At 37.5% G+C, this 20,700-nt stretch overlaps 1 long non-coding RNA gene across 2 annotated transcripts in view; it reads right to left on the reverse strand.

Annotated features, from left to right (window-relative positions):
* The window catches only part of LOC129143097 (uncharacterized), a 52,376-nt gene that overhangs the window by 13,996 nt on the left and 17,680 nt on the right, over window positions 1–20,700 (reverse strand). Inside the window, exon 5 of one of the 2 annotated variants that reach the window (XR_008546185.1) lies at window positions 18,726–18,847. This is a non-coding gene — a long non-coding RNA (uncharacterized LOC129143097). Of the gene's footprint in view, window positions 1–18,358; window positions 18,848–20,700 lie in introns of those variants that run through there. The other variant, XR_008546186.1, reaches the window with a different exon arrangement.

Raw genomic sequence — 20,700 nt, forward strand, 5'->3', positions numbered from 1 at the left:
AATCACCAAGGTCAGTGATAACTGGCCTCCTCCAATCCCCCGACCAAAAAACCCACTTTCTTTGATCTAAGTTCTAAGTAATTGCTTTGGTTACTGTAGAGTTTTAATAATATATATGTGTATCAGAAAAAACCCACAGTTTTTACTGCTTATTCTTTAACAACACTGAATTCTACAGTGAAGCTAATTTGGAAATTTCCCAGTTACACAGTTGACCCCAACACAAATAAGCGTAATTTTTACTGCTTGTTCTGTAACAAACATTGGATTCTACAGAGAAGCTAACTTGGAAATCTTCCAGTTACATAATTGACTTCAACACAAAGGGATTCAGCTACCTATGTTTGTTTCAAGAGTAAGTTCTTAAAGATTTGGAAGCCTTGAAGCTCACTTTCGGAAGCATTTGTATCTCCAATCCCTATGGTGCTACCTATGCTTGCGTTGAAAAGAGTAGATTTGAAATGAACAATGACAGTGCAGTGATGATAAAGAAGAAACAGAACTTGAATTACTTCCATTATCTCATTTTATTTGATAATTTTGAGTTTTATTTGTGTTTAAATTGAAAACAATGATCAACAGACCAAATAGCTGTAATATTTTTGTGGTAAGTACTAATTTTAGTTCATACATGATTTATTTCACCAAGTATTTTTAAATGAAAATTTTTGTATATAAAGTAAACCTTTGTTTCAAACTGTGGAACAAATTAATGAAATAACGATTAGTACTGAAAGCAATTTTGTCATAAAAAGGGAGTATTAAAAGATGATGCATCTGGGTGTCAAATAACTGCATGTCGCTGCTTTTTGTCATTTCGGTGGGTTGGGGTAAGGAAGGAAGTCAACGCATGTGTTCAGTCTGCCATTTTGAACGAGTAGTGCAGGTACCATAAGAAATTAGAGAACTCAAGAGGTTAAATGACTTGTTTAAAGCAAAGTTTAAGTCAGTAGTGGAGCTTGTGTCCCACTCTCATTACTTTTAGTCAAACTAGTCATTGCACTTTGTGTGATTAGTCAGCCTGTGAAGGATATCCATACACGTTCAGCTTTCCCAGTCCGTTTGCGCTGAGCACAAGTCCCATTCCTCATTAGGACTTCTCCTAAGGCTGTTTCAGCTCAGACTCCTCTCAAGCCTCACATACCTTATACTTCATCTAGTGCTCTTCATATTACACCTGTGTTTTGCTTCCACCTCGGCTGTAATCTCTTTAAGGGTAGGAACCATATTTAATGCATTGCTCTATCTCTTTGCAGCACAGAGCCTACTTCCTGTAGGTTTCCAGGAATAGTTGCTGATAGAGATGGTTATGGTAAGGTTGGAAAGAAAGGCTAACCCTCAATGGTGACTTACTTTGAACATGGATTTTTACAAAAGGTCAATTCGTTTGGAAACAAGTCTGAGAAATGAACTCTGAACTCTCGGTGTTTTTTACTTTTTAGTCAAAAGTAAAGCATGATTACAAAGCAATGAGATTTCCTGATAGCTTCATTTACACAGTGGTTCCAGAGGAATTTCCAGAAGTATGATCCAGACGCATTCTGTGCTATGGCAAAGTCATTCACATGTGCATCTAGCCTCCTTCAGAAGGCTGACTCTGAAAGATAACACTTATTGGATCTGCTGGTTTAGTTACCTAAATATCCTGAGGTGATACTATTTTCCTAAAGCACTAAGTCATATTAAAGGCATTGGTTCAATCTGAAACGTTATCAGAGATTAAAAGAAAACTGGATTTGACAAGAGAGTAACAGTTTGCTCCCTCTCTCCTTAGGAGAAAGTTCTGAATTTGTTCTCTTCACAGCCAGGGCATTGTTGTAATCAGACACCTTCTGTTAAACGTTACTCAATTTCAATTCCAGAGAGAAAAAAGTGTAGGAGAGCTGTGGCCGAGAGCAGGGTACCTTATATCATCAAGATCTGTGTTTTTTTTTTTTTAATCCAGAAAGACAATTTAACAGATTGAGGAAGTTGTGGGAGAAGAGATAGCTATATAAATACAGTCTCAAACAGAAGACCTTTCATTTAGAAAGATAAGACTGTGTTTGGACAGAATCAAAGTTTACCAAGTCATGACTGAATGGAGAGGATAAGTTGAGGCTTGTTTAACAAATGCAAATATTGAATATTCAAGAATGGCACGTTTAGAATAAATGTAAGGTGTGTATTATTTCAGCAGAGGGAGGTAAATACACTTCTGGAACTCATTTAGCCTCAAAGGTGGTACTGGCTAAAATACAAGTAGACTGCAAAGTGCTTACAATCCATTCAGAGATGATAGGTATAGTATGGATTATTAAGGGAAGCCAGAGTGATCGAACCTTTCCCTGACCTCTGAGGCTGATACTGAATGTGACATGCTGGCCCTCCAGGACTCACTCTTGGGGTCATCATCAGAGACAGTCAGTTGGACTGCAGAATCAAGGGACTGGCCCAGGGGCACAATTCTGATGTTCTCATGTTTCATCTCACTGAGCTAAATATTAACTTTCGGCCTGTGTGTCTGTCACCAAGTCATCTGTCTTGGTAAATGCTGTTGGAGTCTCAGCATTGTGAGAAGGCAATGAATTTTCCCTGCTGACAGTGAGAATATCCACACCAAGCTGCCATAGAGATTTCTGCTTCCCACAATGTTTATGACAGTAAATTAGGCTACAGAGTGCACTGAAGGTTGTTTACATAACCCCGATAGCTGGTATATTTGTCAGTCCCACTCCGTGGGCTGTGACTTCAGTAGAGCCAGATAATGTTTAAAATATAAGGCTATAGTAATGTATGAAATTATCAGAGTGCTTTACAAGAACTCTGATTATAAACACTTGTTTATTTGGACCTTTTGCTTGGATCTCATATATTTTCTTTCCCCTCTTTTTTCTTTTTTTTTTTTTTGGATTGGATCTGTGTCCCCACCCACATCTCATGTTCAGTTGTAATCTCCAATGTTGGAGATGGGATCTGGTAGAAGGTGATTAGATCATGAGGGTGGATCCTTCATGAATGATTTAGCACCATCCTTTCCATCCTTTTGGTGCTGTTCTCGTGATAGAGTTCTTACTAGATCTGGCTGTTTAAAAGTGTGTGGCACCTCCCACCCTCTCTTTTCCTCCTGCTCTGGCCATGTAAGACGTGCCTGCTTCCCTTTCGCCTTCCACCATGACTGAAAGTTTCCTGAGGCCTCCCCAGAAGCTGAGCAGAAGCCACTATGCTTCCTGTACAGCCTGCAGAATGCTGAACCAATTAAACCTCTTTTCTTTATAAGTTACGCAGTCTCAGGTATTTCTTTATAGCAGTGCGAGAATGGACTAATACAGTTCTAGTATTATCTTTCCATTTTTCTCTGGTTTCATTGTTAGTTTCAATTCTGTACCCAAACAGAGTAACTTGGGCTTTTTCTTTTAAACTTGTTGTGAGTCCTAGCCCTGTCTCTCTACAGAGCCATTTTCCTAGGAAAGTCAGTGACACAAATTGGCCACATATGCAGATAATTTTCAACTCTCTAGATCTCACCCTAACTCTTTGCCTTGTGTCCAGACTTTCGGTTCAGCTTTATGCTTCCACTTACCTTGTTCAGTCTTTAGCAGAAAATCTCGTTTTATAAGACTTGATTGCAAAATAGAGACTGTTGCATAAAGCAATCACCACTGAGTGTCATTCCAATCAAAATAGAAGCTTTCAGGAAATATTCACTTTTGGAACTTGTGTGTGTAGCCCTCATTTGCAGTAAATTTTGTCCTTTGATACTGGAATCCGATTTTTCAAAAGAGCTAAAGTTATCTGGTTTCAAAAAAATTTTGATGGTAAAGTAACCCTAACAGATTGTACTTCATAAAATTTTTATTTTCATCAAGCTAAAAATCTGTTTTCTTATATATTTAATTCATTTTATATAATTTCATGGCCATTTTTTCCCCAGAACTACAAGAAGAGTTTCTGATACAGAAGTAAATGATACAAAGAAAACGTTATTAAAATAACTGTTTGGTCTGGAGGGAAATTTTGATTTCTTGGCTCCAACAATCCTTTATATCCACTTTAATGGCTTTCAGCAGGCGAAGACTAATTAGTAGATTATGAATTTTAAATGTAGTGGTCACTACCTGCAATGTTTTGTTTATTTTGTTTTGTTTTTTGATGGTGCAGAATAAATAGAAGAGAATAGAATAATATAGAATAGAATAGGATTCCAGTTCTGCTTAGGATATAGAAAGTCACAAGAAAACTCTGTTCCTATCCTACCAATAAGAAAAACTGAATAGTAAAAAACAACAAAAATAATTTTCTTGAATCCACAATAGAGGTCACTGGGTAACAAGGTGAACTGAATTATTCAAAGTGCACCAAAGGTAACTATAGTAATAAAAAACCCAAATCCAGATCACTTAGATTAAATCAACTCCCCATAATGCCTGATAGAAAAAGAACTACATCCATTTCTGTGTTCAAATATTTTAAAACTCAGTCAATATTGTTCTAAGCATAATGTTTGGCTTTTGATTACAAAAATTATAAAACCCCTAAAAACTAACCCACTGTGAAGAGACAAATCAGTAGAGATGATATAGATGCTGGAACACTGACCTTTAAAAATACTTATGATTGATATTTATTAATGATATTAACCACTGGAGAAGGTAGACAACATGCAAGAATAGATTTAGAATTTCAGTAACGAGATAAAAACTACATACATAAAAGATACGATAAGCAGGTTGGTCACAGCTGAAGAAGAATGAGTGAACTAGAAGTTAGAACAATAGAAGTTATCTAAGCTTAAACACAAGAGAAAAAAACAGGTAGTGGTAGAGAGGACAAAGCATCTGAGAGGTAAGAATTGTGGGGCAACATCAAAAGTCTAACATATGTGTAGCTGGAGTCTCAGATAGAGAAAAAACCAGAGAGCAGAAAAAAATATTTGAAGAGATCATGGGCAAGCCTTTTCCAAAATTGATGAAATGCAATAAACCAAAGATCCAAACACTTTATAATGTGTATGCACTTAATAGCAAACACCTACAGGACTGAAGCAAGAAGTCCACAATTATAGATGGAAATTTCAATACTTCTCACACGGGAATTGATAGAACAAATACACAAAAAATTGTAAGAATATAGGAGACATGAACTGCACTATCAACCAACTTCAGCAAATTGACATTTATAGAACACTTCACCCATCAGTAATAGAATACATATTCTTTTCAAGTACACATGGAACATTCATTAAGAAGCACTATCTTCTGGGCCATCAAACAAAGCTCAACAAATTGTAGAGAACTGAAATTATATGTATTAGGCCATTCTTGCATTGCTGTGAAGAAATACTTGAGATTGGGTAATTTATAAAGAAAAGAGGTTTAATTGGCTCATGGCTCTGCAGGCTGTAACGAAGCATAATGCTGGCATCTGCTTCTGGGGAGGCCTTGGGAAGCTTACAATCATGGCAGAAGATGAAGCAGGTGTCTCACATGGTGGGCACAGGAGCAAGTGCAAAGGGGAAGGTGCTACACACTTATAAATGGCCAGGTCTAATAAGAACTCATTCACTGTCTCAAGGACAGCACAAGAGGATGGTGCTAAACCATTCATGACAAATGCACCCCCATAATCCAATCACCTTCCACCAAGCCCCACCTTCAATACTGGGAATTACATTTCAATATGAGATTTGGGCGGGGACACATCTGAAGTATATAATTATGTAAAGTACTTTTTTCTGCAGAAGGGATTTAAACTAGAATCAATAACAGAAAGCTATTAAAAAGAAGCCAGGCACACTGGTGCATGCCTGTAATCTCAGCTACTTAGGAGGCTGAGGTCGGAGGCTTGCTTGAGCCCAGGAGTTCAAGGTCAGATAGCAAGACCTGATTTCAAAGGTATTGCAATAATTTCTTTAACATTCTGAAATCATTAATGATCAGCCTTATTATCATTGTATATAATAGATGATAAAAATAACACTTGTGTGGCAAAGAGAAAATTGCTCATACAGTTGCTGACAATCATTTATCTTATATATTGATGCTGTGTGTACAATCTTTGATAAATTACCTGGTAAATAAAAAACTGTATTTCTCAGTGTTATCATTTACCTTATATAATTCTATTGTTAAAGAACATTTCAAAGCAATGTTTATTACATCATGATACTTAAGTATAGATTCCACAATCCAATCTGATTAATGTCCTGATATTTGCAACACTTTTAATTTAGGTGGGATAAATGTGGCAAGATAATTTTATAAGAGTTGTGTAGTTGTGTAAGTTTAACCTAAATTACAATTCATTTAACCTTGATTTTAATTTCCTCCTAGAATTAGGAAGAAAAAATGGTGATCAACATATATTAAGGCAAAAATATATTGGAAAGCATATATAGAAATTACTATAATGCTTAGTCTATTAATAATGGTACAATTTCAAAGGACTACAAATATATATAATAAATATTGAGAATTCTTCAAAATTCTGTGATTGTCATGAATATATTTAAAAATACATGAAATAATTTTTAATTTAATGATTTTAGTTTCTTTAAAATTTAATCTTAAAGGAATTTTACCAAATAACTAGATTGTGGAAATATTTTGTTCAGAGATTGTTGTTAACTGTTTCTATTTACTATACAATTCTAAAGTTCTTTGGTTTTTGGAAGAGGAAGTATTAAACAGGGCATAGAAACTCACAAATGAGATTCACATTTTCAGTTGTAAAGAAATCTCACTTGGAAAATATTTTTAAAGATGTTATATGGGTAACGAAATTGGCTACTTAACTGATATTTTAAGCAATCTTAACAAATATAATTTAAAACTACAGGGAAAACCGGTGCTATATTTCAACAAGTTAAGAGGTTCCAAAAAATGTTGTTATGGCAAGCAAGACTCAAAAATAGTCACCCTAGTTGCTATGTTTTCCCAACATTGCTATAACATATTGAAAAGAATGCTATTAATGAAGCCAGTTTGAATAAAATAAATTCAGAGATATTGTTACATTTCACTTCTTTGTTTCAAACTTTCAATCACTACTTTCCAGAAGGGAAATTTGAAACATTGAAGAAGAAAGTTTTCTATGCAAACCTTGAATTAATTATTTATTTAAACTTGATCCACGAAAAATAAAATAAATCATTATATCTAAGCTCTTCCTTACACCAAAGAATATTTATACAATAGAGTTTACCATTGTTTTGGATTAAGATTATAGGAAAATTTCTATTGCTAAGTAGAAAAAGTGTATATCTATAATTGCCATTCACAATGAATTGCCACTCACAAAGTTTATATCATCTTGTATAAACTAAGATTTTCAACACTGAATTGATAAAAAAAGAAAGAAAATGATAGCCTCAAAACTGTACCAGGGGTCATCTGCTTCTGGTTAAGGTGAAATAACAGACTAGATTTACCATTCCACTTGAAACAACTAAAAAATAAAAATTACATAAATAGATGAATTAATGATTTTTAAGAAATTGGAAATCAGATAATGAAGGGCAATAATCTCTGAGATATAATAAACAAATGATGTGAGCCTTATAAGTAGCCACAGTGCAGGGAGAGGCGACCCAGGCAGTACCCATTGATCTCCCTGAGTTGAAGAGACAGAGCTGAGATGCCAAGGCTGCTAGAGTTCACAGATTAGAATACCAAAGAAGGGAGAACCTGATGAAGAGATAATGCAGAGATTTGCAGAGGGTCCTTCTTGAATATGCAGCAGAGTACTGAGTCTGTTCCCCCTCAGCAAAACTGGAAAAACCTCTTAACTCACAGGGGATTGACTAGAACTCTCAAAAAAGTCTTGTCTCAGTTGTGGGAATTAATAGCCTGAAGCTAGATCCAGCTCTCGTCCCACCTAATGAGTCTCAAAAGCAAGGTCTGAAAGAATCGTGAGGCTGACAAATAAACTAATTTTGTTTCAGAACAATAATCAAGAATGTTTATAGAAATACAATAATATCCATCACCTAACGAAGCAAAATGCACTGTGTGGCATCTAATGAAAATGTACCAGGCATGCAACAACAACAACAAACTAGGAAAATAGAACTCATAACGAGGAGAAACATAAATCAATTGAAATGGACCCAGACTGACACAGACCTTAGAATTACCAGCAAAAGACATAAAATAAATTATTATAACTGTATCTATACTCAATAGGCATGCAAATTATAAAATGAAGATCCAAATCAGCCTTTCAGAAGTTAAAATTATAATGGCTATGGCAAAAATACACTGTATTAAGCTAACTGCAGATTAGATGTTACAGAAGACTAGATAGTGAACATGAAGACATAACAACAGAAATGATCCAAAATTAAATAGAAAAAAAAGGCTAAAAGTAAAATGAAGTATCAGTGAGTTGTAGGAAAACTCCAAAGAAGTGAGCATCTGTGTAATTGGAGCTATGAAGTAGAAAGGAGACAGAAGTATTTGAAGCAATCATGGCTGAATACTTCCCAAATGTAATAGAAACTCTAAAGCCATTTATTTAAGATTTCAATAAACCCCAAGCTTGAGAAATATTATAATAGCATAGTTCAAAAGCAGTGATTAAGAAAAAAAATCTTAAAAGCAGCCAGAAGACACATAGGAAGAAAGACTAGACAGATTTTTTTATCAGAAACTTGTCTTCATCAGCTAGAAGACAGTGGAACAACATAAAGACAAACCAAAACAAAACCCCAAACTACCTGTTAACCTAGACTTATATATCTAGTAAAAATATCTTTAAAAAATAACCCCCCCCAAAAAAAGACTTTTTCAGATATGCAAAACCTGAAACACTTAATCACAGTGGACCTGCACTACAAGACACATTTAACAAAATTCTTCAGACCTAAGATAAATGGTACTAGATAGAAAGGGAAGTCTACACAAAAGAATGAATAGCCCATAAAATGGTAACCACATAAGATTTTTTCCTATTATCTAAATCTCTTTAAATAATTCTTGACTGCTTAAAAATAATAACAACATAGTGTGATGTTTATAATAGGTATGAAAGTAAAATGTATGACAATAGCACAAAGGCCAAGAAGGAAGAAATGGAAGTAAACTATTATAAAGTCCTCTTACTATACATGAAATGGTATAATATCTCTTGAAGGTAGAGTGTAATAAGTTAATATGTATGCTTTAAACCCTCAAGCAACCACTGAAATGAAAAAGACAAAAAAGTTATAGCTAATAAGCTAACAAAGGAAATATAATTGAATAATTTACAAAATTCAAAAACTAGAAACAACCAAATGTCCATAACTAGGTTAATGGATAAGCAAATTGTGTTATATCTATTAATGGAATAATTCTTAGCAATAAAGAAGGAATCATTGAAACATAAGACAACATAGATGAATCAGAAAATAATTATACTGAGTAGCTAAATATTGAGAATACATTGAAATATCCATTTATTAAGAGGTTTGGGTCCTGTTACTCTTCTTTCAACGTCCTTCACACTATATATAGGGAAACACAAGCCAGGATGCAAACATCCCAGGGTTGTAAAACAATCTTTGATAATGGTCTTTTGGGGAGTGGTGAGGTTCTGCATTTTGTGTTCTAATCTTACATTTGCCATTAACTAGTTTTGGGGCAATGGGAAAGTCATTTTCTTTTTTGGCTTTGCTTCTGCATTTGTATTAATAACATAAGGGGATTATAAGAGGTTTAAGGCCCCATCAGCTATGAGTCACTATAAACCACAACAGGTCTTGTAAATCCAGACACAGAACTGAACTATGGAACAGTTGGGACCCCAAATCAGGTGTTTTCATGTCACACACTTCACTTGATTTTTTCGTGTGGTTGATTGCACACTTATTTTGTTTCTCTTACCAGCCAAGTGTTTCTGAGAGTCAGGGCAGCTCTGCTCTTCCCTTCCTCACCCAGCTCTGTGCTTCGATGATGATCCGGTCTAAGGTAACATTGGCTGACTTGACTAACTCATGAAAAATAGGGGTAATAGAAGCGCTGAGTGTCTCCTCTGCAATTGTGCCACAGTGTTGTGCAGTTTGAGATGACTAGAATAGGAATCAGGAGACTTGGGCTTTAGTCTGAGTTACCTAGTCTCAGTTTCCTCATCCATAAAATAACTCCTGGTGTATTCATTGCAGTGAGTGGTTGTTAGAATCAGATAGGATGATGGATGTGAAGGCATTTTGTAAAATGTAAATCATTCTGCAGAATTAAGGGAAGACTATTATTTCTAAATGTGAATTTGCAAAGAAACACCAGCTGAAGTAGCTAAGACTTTAACATGGGGCTGCTCTTGAGCTAACTCAAAGTGGGTGCCAGAGGCGACTTTGGCTTTGCTTTTTATGTAACCAAAGGGAATGATTCATTAGCTGCTGTTACGAGGCCTATATATGTAGCACCACCTGGGTGTGTGGTCAACAGTGCCAAAGTTATTTGGTCACCAGAATTTGTGGGAAATACCTGGAGGACATCACTTGTACTTGGTGGGTGGTGATAGAAAACTTCCTTCTGAAGGACGAGATTAGGTCTGATGCTGATATCTTTTAGAAACCCCGTTGAAAGTGAATGAGTGAAAGTTAGAGCATGCCTTCCCCAGGTCCTGGAGAAGAATGTCTTACAGCCTGCAATACAGGCAGAGTTGGGTCCATTCTACTCCCAAGGTGCCCCATTCAGGTCTGGATTTGCAACATTATACTGTGATTAGCTTCTGCTTTTGCTCTACCCAATTAACCATAAATTCTTTAACATCAGGGACTGAGTTTTAGGCATTTAATTTTCAGCCTTTGAGACCTATGAGTGTTGAGTAGGTGCTCAAAAAACCTTTGGTGACCCCAAACGAAAACCAATGGATAAGATATAAGACTAGGTTCTTCATCTTGCAAAGCTTGTGTTCTGATGGCAAAGGCAGATATATGACCAGATATTTATTGAGTGATGTGCTATGTGTGAGAACAGAAGCTTCAGAGAAGAGTTTTTGGCAATAGGAGATGACACTTGAGTGGCATTTTAAAGGATGAGAAGGCTGAGCCAGGGGAAGAACGGAAGGAAACATGGTTCAGGAGGTTCCTGTAATATCACACTCTTAATGTGCTTAAATATTGCAAGATATTTTTGCATCAATTTTCTTAATTTTCACAGTAATTTACATGTGAGTAGGATAATCCTTAGTGCCACATTCATAGATCAGGAAACCAAAATCCAGATAGTTTAAAGGACTTGAATAGGTCACACAGCATGTTGGGGGAGTGTGTAAATTAGAATTCTCTTAACTTTTACTTCTCTGTCATTCATCCCAGAACACATGGCTTTATGTATTAGTTCATGGACTTTCACTCTCCATTAGAGCTACTTTTTTGAGTTTATTGGAAGCAGTTTCCAGAGATAATTATAAACTGGGCAAAAAATAAACTGCTTATCAGAGTTTGGAATGGGGAGATTTATTTGGTAGCTTATACTTTACTTACAAACAAAAGAAATTCATTGCTTACAATGTAGAGCCCAAGCACAGTAAAGACAAAAGAGTCCAGTTCAAAGTGACATTAACAAGCCTAGGGGATAAGGCGAGAAGAGCTGATTTTGCCAGTTGTTGCCAAATATTTGAAACTTAAAAAAAAAATTCTTTTGGATTTGAAAAAACTCAAACTTTCTTTTGCAGGACTCTTCTCCTCTATTTCCTTCATTTCTAAATTTAAGAACACTTAAAGGAAAATCAAATCCATGGGATTAGCATACATTTAAATGATACAACAGCATTGTATAAGAGCTAATTAATGTCTAAGAGTCATAATGCCTTTGATCTAAATGAAAGTTCATTTGTCAGCTACAACTCCAAAATATTATTATTATTTTTTGAGATGGAGTCTCACTCTGTCACCCAGGCTGGAGTGCAGTGGTACAATCTTGGCTCACTGCAACCTCCTCCACCTCCCGGGCTTACGCAATTCTTCTGCCTCAGCCTCCTGAGTAGCTGGGATTACAGGCGCATACTACCACGCCCGGCTAATTTTTGTATTTTTAGTAAAGATAGAGTTTCACCATGTTGGCTAGGCTGGTCTTGAACTCCTGACCTCGTGATCCGCATGTCTCGGCCTCCCAAAGTGCTGGGATTACAGGTATAAATTCTTAATGATCATGGGCTTTCTCAGATTAAGTGTGTGTGACCCCAAAGCAGGTCATTTTAATGATCTGGGCCTCAACTTTCTCATTTATAAATTGAGATTTACTAGATTTTCTCTGTGTTGTCCTCCAGCTGCAACATTACGTGGTTCTGGCATTGTGGATATTTCTGGTCCATCAGTGTAATAAGACTGCCTAGGTTTCATTCTCTGGCTCTGTTATGAAGGAGCTCTCAATTGCTCTTGTTGACCTCAGTTTCCTCATTTATAAAAATGTAGTCATAGCACCTACCTATAGAATGATTGTTAGATTAAATGGGTTAATACAGGTAAAATGCTGAGGTCAGGATCTGCATCATGGAAAACTTTACAGAAATGAAAACTATTATTACATACTATCTTCTCTTGACTTTGTTAACAACAACAATAGTAACTATCATTTACTGAGAGCTTCCCATGTTAGGCAGTTGCTATGAGCCTCACCGACATCATCTCATTTAATCCTCACCATGACCCTACAGTGGTAGGTAATATTTTTATCTCCTCTTTTGTAAATGGGGAGACTGAAGCTTAGGAAGCTCACTTCAAGCCATACAGCTAGTAAATGGCAAAGCCAGGAATAAAAGTGACCCTCTGGACTTCAGAGTAGGAATTTTCACCCATCATGCAATATTACCCGATCTAGGTAAAGGGCTATGCTATCTCCAGGGCCAGAGATGGAGACCTGTACTTTGAATCCCTCCTCTGGGCTAGGGCCAGAAATATGATTCAGAATATAATAAGCACCAATCTGAACGGTAGTATAGATTCACATCATTCGTAAATCCTAAATAGTTCTAAGTCATTCATCTCATAAAAGTCATCTTCCCTCCTTTAATATTAGCTTATTGATTATTTATGTGTTTCTACTGATTTTTCCCCCAGTGATTTTCTGTCTTCTAGTTAAATTTAGCCAACTACTTAAGAACATACCATTGTGGACAAGAAAGATCATTGTAGCACTTTTTGTAATAGTGAAAACAAAAACAAAACCCAGCATATGGCCTTAAATAAATGAAAGTCTATCAGTTATGGTCTGCTGTACTATTGAAAATAAAGAAGTTACTGTATCTATACTCTTCTTAAATAAACACAAGAAAAGTTATTAACTGTGAATACCCTAAGGTAATGGGGGTCATGCGTTGCCCAGGCACATATTCTTTCAGTCTTCACCTTCAGCCTCATGCCATTCTCTTCCCCTCTCTCTGGACTTCAGTCCTACTGACCTTCCTTCAGTTCTTTAAACATGCCCTACTCCTTCCTGCCTCTGGGCCTTTGCACAGACTTGCCCCTTCTCTCTTCCCAAACTTCCTCTCACTTTTTTCTTTTTTGCCTTGCTAATTTCTGTGAATTTCCCAATATTTGGCTCAAACTGCTCTTATTCAGGAAGGCTAGGCAGGGGCCTCTTGCTCCACACTCTCACAGCACCTGTCTAATTTTTGGTTTAATGTTTGTCAACCTGCTGGAAGGTAAGCTCCTCAAGGGCCAGAACCTTCTTTTCTGCCATTTTCACCATTCTCTCCCCTGTGCCAAGCACAATAATTTTTATGCTCCCCAATGAAGGGAAAGCTTATAGATCTCTTAAAGGTAAATATTATTTTTTACTCCTAGAGCTGGGTATGACTAATGCGTTAGAGCTTAAGAAGATCACAGGGAGGAGTCTGAGGTCCAGGAATCTGCCTTTTTGAACAGTACTCCTATTTGGACCACACTGGCCTTGAGCAGAATGGTAAATCAGAAAAAAAATTAGACCTTAGAGTTAAGATATGATTTTAACTCCCATTCATGTATTAATTCAAAAAGTATTTTGAGAGCCAGACACTGTGCTGGGTACTGCAGAGATAGCAAAAGAGGATTCATATTACCGTCTTCAAGAGCTTTATAGTTGGGGAGAGGCAGGTAAACAGGCAGGTGTGATGCCGTGGACATGTGCTGTGAGAAGGGATGGGGAGGGTATTCTGGGGACCCAGGGAAGGGGATCCCTAACAACACCTGGGAGGTCAGAAAGGCTTCCCAAGAAAGGGAGAATGAGACTGTGAGCCGATGGAGGAGTTCACCTGGAGAGCAACTCAGTGGGCCAGTGGAGTGCATGCAGGCATGGCTGCTGAGGTAAATGGTGGGTACATTGCAGGGCAGGGAGCTCACCTGGGCTCCAAGACTCAAGGAGGAGGATTTGGAAGGAGGCATCTCTGAAGGAAGTGAGCCTCCTTAATGGGGGATGTTCTAGATGATTCACAAAATTCTCAAATGTTTGCATGCTTCCTGTCTCTTAGCTAGATGGAGAGTGGGTGATTATGCCCACTTTCCTGCTTTCTTAAGTCTCATCCTGAAGTTTGAGCATAAAATTTTCCCCTGTGTTATTTTAATGAAATTGCAAAGATCAGAGATTAATCCAGCATGATATGTAAAGGGCTCAGCAAACACGAAAGCAATAAAGTCAAGACAGTGGGTGACAGCACAAATTTTCGTTAAGTATTAAGTTAATTTAGGGCTTTTATATGAAACCCCCCAAAGATCCTGATAATAAATTCTCATTCTCTTTTCCATAGCCACTCCTCCTTTCCCATCCAAAACTTTTCTGGACTTCAAAGTCTCCCTGCACCCCCAGAGGAGCTCTCTGGCCCTTAGCAGGGTTGTGAGGGTAGTAACTGGCTGATTTAGGGCCCTATCCACGTCCCCTTCACAATGAGGGCCGCCTTTTAACTTGGGTCACTGTCCTCTGCATGAAGGTGCATTTTAAAAACACTCCGAGCCAATGACTCTAGACATTTTGGTCTCTTGTTAATATAGGATAATAAATTTCCGAATTCAGCAATGACAAATAACCCATCGTGAGTTATTAATACTTCATAAAACAAATATCCCAGCTTTTGTTTCGTTTCTGACTTTCCTTTGCTCTCTACCCTTCTATTGTTCTTTCTCCCAATTTTTTCTTTTCTCTTCCTACATCTGTCTTTTCTCAGACTCCCTTCATAATACTAAGTTTGGTTTTGATTGTGAAATTGTTGTTCCAAGTATATAGTTTGCTAATCTACTTTGATAACCTCTTTGAATTTCTAAGTGGGATTTTTTTAAAGGGTTGTTTTTGTTGCAACTGTGCAGCCTTGCTTTAAAGTTTTCTTTCACCATGGAGTTAAAGAGGATTTTATAATGCGTAGTTTTTTCTTAACTAAGGCCACTTTTTATCTGCTTATCTTTTTCATTCTTTATTCCTCCCCTATGCTGTCTTTCCACTTCTCTATCTCCTTTTCCGGTATGATATCTCATTTATCTAGCAGTATCCTCCCTCCCCTTCCCCTCCCTCTTCTGTTTCTCTTCAATTTCTCTTCTCTCTCTCTGGTGTTGATTTTCTCACTGAAAGCTTCAATATTACAAGAGAAAAAAAAGATTCTGATAATTCATTGGAATCTTTACCAGGTCAACTGTGGCTAGAAGCAATAAGAGTTTCTGTGAAGGTTTTGAAAATTTGTTTAATACGGTATTTTTAAAGCTTGCAGTAAAAAAGGACAAGCCAAAATTCTTAAGACACACATATACAAATTTCTCGTGCAAAGGAACAATTCCATTACATAACTAGTTTTGGTTTCATACATGTTACTTTGCTCGTACAACTCAAATTCTGTGTAAATATGGGTTCAAGAACATATGCTAAAATTGAACACCAATCTTCTCTCTTGAAACATGTTCATCCTACAAGTTATAGCACTTGCTCTTTTAAGCAGGCATCACTAGCACTTTCCTGCCACTTCTTAACTCTCTGTGTTTTATAGTCTTCCAGGGAGAAAGGAGCCTGACTGCTTAAGCACCCCTCCAGGCAGGATGGACAGCGGCTCCAAATATCTAACAGATGTCGTGCTGTACCTCAGGATGAATCTATTATTGATTCGGAACTCTTGCTCGGGTAACTTTTGCCAGGTTTCCTTTCACACTTGTGATGAGGAAATGGATTGAACATCAGTAAGGGGACAAGACAATAACAATAAACAGACATGGTTTAGAGCAAGACAGCAATAACAAAAACAATCCCTGGCCCCCTGACAGTCGGTCTCCTTCCAGCGCCAGGTTGCAAATCACTTTGTTTCCTTCTCCCTGCGCTCACACACATTCAGATACAGGATCTGAAAACTTGCCCAATTTGAGTTCTTGTTCAGGAAATATTTGGATAAGAGAGACAGGACTAAAGAAATTCAGAGTCATCTTGGAGGAAGTTATCAAAAGAGATGGGCGTGTTAGGCCTGGAAAGTGAAAAGGACGACTTAATTCTCCATTCCTGTCTAATCAGAATCATTTGTAGCCTCAAAAGCAGATCCTGATTGCAGTGGACGCCAAAGGCATATTTTCCATGTTCAAAGCAGAATCCATCATATTCTCCCCCTCCTTCCAAGCCTGCAGTCTCTCATCCAGTTTACCTAATACATCACTGTCATGTTCATTTTTCTAAAGCTCTTTCCTCTCAACTGCCTTAGATAGTTTCAGGAAGTTGGTGTGATAAAAATATATGAATTAGTTTATCTAACTGTTATGTAATGAGTGCCAGCATTAAGGCTACAGAGAGCAATAAGAAACGGTGCTGCCCAATGTAGCCGGAAGATGGTAATATAAATGAACACACAAAACAGTGACAAGTGGAGTCAAATGGAGCTATGGAGAAGAAGAGAGGGTATTAACTCAATGGAGGAAGGGGGCAAGGCTAGGGATTATCAGGGAAGGCTTCATGGAGGAGGTGACATTTGAGTTGAATTTCCAAGGGTGAATAATATTTTTCCAGGCAGACAAGGAGACTACTCACACATAGGTATGGGGGTGTGAGAAATCATGACATTTAATGCAACAGTGAGGAATTCCAGGTCAAAGCACAGGGACCACAGGGGATGTGTGTTGAGGGGGTTACCTGGTAGACAGATAGGTAAAATTTTAAAGATAACAAGCCTGATATACCATGCTAAAGCCTTGGACATTCTTCTATGGGAGAGAGGGACCTATTGATGGATTTTAAGCTAGGGGACCATGCAATCATATTTCTAATTAAGACTCATGTCTTGTGGGCTGGGAAGGAGACAGCAAGCCTGGTGGGGGCTGTGCTGTTTGGAGGCAGCACTGACATGGGGTACTAGGGAAAAAGTGCTGTAGTAAGAGTCCAAGGGGGAATTGATAAGGATTGGGGAGCAATTTCAATGTAAAAGGTTGAATGATGATAAATAATAAATTAATGTAGGCCACTAACTTGCTTAAAAACAAAACAAAACAAAACCTTCAGTGGTTTCTCATGACTTACCAAATTAAGCTGAAAGTATTTAGCCTGATATTCAACACCCTTAAGAATTTGGGTCCGGTCCATCTTTCCGATTCCGTTTCTCAGTATTCCTCTGCTGGGAGAAGAAGTGGAGGAATGCTCGTTGCTTTCTCTGTGTTTTCCTGATTCCCTGTCATTTCTCAGGCTCTTCGCTCTGCAGTGACAACGCTTCCAACCCTTCTGGTCCAAAGCCTCCCAGGGGCCCACCAATCCACGCTCCTTTGTCATCTCCCTGACTGAATAGAATCTCTCCCTTCTTGGAGATTTCATAGGAACATGAGTTTATCTCCCTTATTTCACGTATTTCTTTGGTGCTTTGTATTGGCTTAATAGTTTTCTCTTTCTTCCAATGCATTTATCAACTAAGATGTAATCTTAGTACTAGGACTTTCTTATTCATATTTTTATCCCCTTGCACGTCTCACTCCTAGAACTTTGTACAAAACACTTATTTTTTTTTCAAATTTAAGATTTTTACTACAGCTGATTTTCCTCAGTTTCGTGAAGTAAAGTGGAGAATTAGAACATTTAGGCAGATAATTCAAATCAAAGTATCTACTTGGCCATGATACCTGGCCATTGCTAAATGAAATCTCATGACAATATTAATTTAGACAAGATTCACTAATTGAGTAAAGAAAAACATATATAAAGTTTTTATACCCCCAAATATCATATTCATCAATAAATCCTGGTTATGTTTGGCACATCACAAAGAGACCAATGAATCATAAAGATATTATTGATAAGATTCTATAAGCTCATATCCTGCTATTAATTTTTTATACCAAATTCTTATTGGCTTTAATGAGAGTTCTGATTTTTTTTTTCAACAGACAACCACATAAAAGAAGTTTTACATAAATTTGTTTTCAGTTCTATAGTGAAGTATATGTAGGTTCAAGTGGAGAAAATTTCTTTGGGACATATTTATAGACCATATGTATTTATTCATCTAGGGATATTTGAGTAAAAACTCCCCTCAAAGACCACAAACATGAAACAGTACATGAGTATCTGCATCATTACTATTTTGTTTCTCAATATGATGATTATTATATTTATATGGTATTTATCTTTGAGTGGCAATGAGTACACTTAATTTAAAAACTTTGAAAATTGTTTCATCTCTACATGGTTCTTAACGATCAAACGTTATCACTATTTAACTGATGTGGAGCCAAAGCACAAAGAGGTGAAGCTAATTCCTGGAGAGAACTTGAGATAACCTGGGGAGTCTGTAAATATTTTAGCACGGTCTTCAAAGCTCAGTTCTATCCCACTTCCTCCCAATACCTTTGCTTGGCCATTCTGAGTCAGAGTGATCCTCCTGAGTCACTGTTGCATCAGACATGGCTCTTGTGCCACTCTCTGCTTTGTGTATGTTGGTCTTGTCTGCCCATTTAGACTTCAAGTTCCTTTAGGGACATGAAAACATATTATTAGCTCATTGATTACAATAATTTCTAAAATTACCCCTTGGAATAAAATATGTTAAGCATCTGGTTTATCCTTTCTAGAAACATCTACTCTAACATTTGTTGAGTACTTAGTATGTGCCAGGTACCAGAGGCAGAGAAAGGAATAATCCATTGCAGTACCTTCTCCAAATCTATGGGTGAGACAGGACAATTACCACAGCTGAAGTCTGGTGAGAAGGGTTCTTTTATGGAGAAAAAGACAAGGGTATCTTGGTCCACAGAGAGGGCACTGCTAACAAGCTAGCCACTTACAATCAATAGAACAGAGGCTCAGGAAAGAAAAATAACTTGCCCAGTATAATGGTTCAGTACATGGCAGTTGCAGGATTTAAACCCCAAGTATACAACTTCACAGCCCAGGTTTCCTTTTCGACATCAATTTGTTATCCCACTTGAACACCTAACTGTGTCTTACTTGTGGGTGTACTCCTCTGCACCTGTACTACAGTTGCCATACATAGGAAACAGTTGTTTTACTGAGTTAATGTGCGGAGGTAATGCAATGTTTTTTACTGCATTTCATGCCAAATTTTAAGTTAATACTAAATGGCTAACTAAAGCATTTGCATGTTTTCAAAGAGAGGTTGGGGGAAGATCAGGAGAGACTATTGCTCTATTTCCCTTTTGCCATTGAAATTGAAAAAAAGAAAGAAAGAAAGAAGGCCACTGCTTAACCCACATGGATAGAAATGGGGCAGAACTGGGGTCTGGCAATGAGTGATGGGCAGAAGGCTGTTGCAAAGTGAGTGAGTGGACATTGAAAGTGCAGGGTTGGCTGCTTATACCTTCTGTCTAATTCAGCTGTTTGTATGGGTTTCAGACAGGAAAGGTTCAAGTGCAGGATGGATTTGTGATATAAACGCCCCATTCTTTATGCCCATTCCTCCATCATTAACCTTCCTACTCAGTCCTCGAAATGAAAAGCCCGGCATCTTCCATCTGCTCCACGTTATTTATGATGATGTCTCTAATTATGTCCAATTGAGTTGCTGTCGATGATTAAAGGTAATAAGTAATAATAACTTGGCCTCATCATTACCACCATTATTATTAGCTCATTGATTGCAATAATTTCTAAAATTACCCCTTGGAATAAAATATGTTAAGCACCTGGTTTATCCTTTTTAGGAACATCTGCTCTAAATGTGTGATAGCATGGGACTGAACGTGTCTTGCTCCACAAGGAAAGCAAACAGTGTTGACATTGAGAGTCTTGGTTGTGCTGGTATGGATATATTGTGAGATGATGAGAGGAGGAAATAATGATCATGCTCAAGTTCAATGCTGGAATTATAGAGCTGTTTAAAAAAAAAAAGGAAGAAAAACAAACACACGCACACAACCTGGCATATTCTGTGGCTACTGCAATCTTTGCTCCTTCTTTGAAAAGATTCCACCTTCAGTGTGGCCCTGATCTTTGCCATGGTGGTGCTTCTCCTGATCTGTATAACCAGGATATTGGGTAAGTGGTAACTGGGAGGAATAGGTAGCGAGAGAGATTATAGAGCTACATGTGGTAGGGAGGGCAGTGGTCTATAGGAAATCCGTTGAGAAGATCCACTCCCTAACACCATGTTCCTGCTTTGGTTCTGGAAATTTCACCATGGCCTTTCATTCTTTTTGGTTAAGTGGTCTTCTTAAGATTCCTCTTTGGGAGTGAGAGTCCGCCACTGGGGGTTGCACTGCATGTTTATAATGCATTGGTATGCTTTCCTTTATAACATACTTACCTCTTTATGGGGATGGTAGCCACTGTAGAGAGACACCGCATTTTCTTAGTGGTAAAAGAT

Source organism: Pan troglodytes, chromosome 12 (genome assembly GCF_028858775.2).
Source record: "Pan troglodytes isolate AG18354 chromosome 12, NHGRI_mPanTro3-v2.0_pri, whole genome shotgun sequence".
Classification (NCBI taxonomy): domain Eukaryota; kingdom Metazoa; phylum Chordata; class Mammalia; order Primates; family Hominidae; genus Pan; species Pan troglodytes.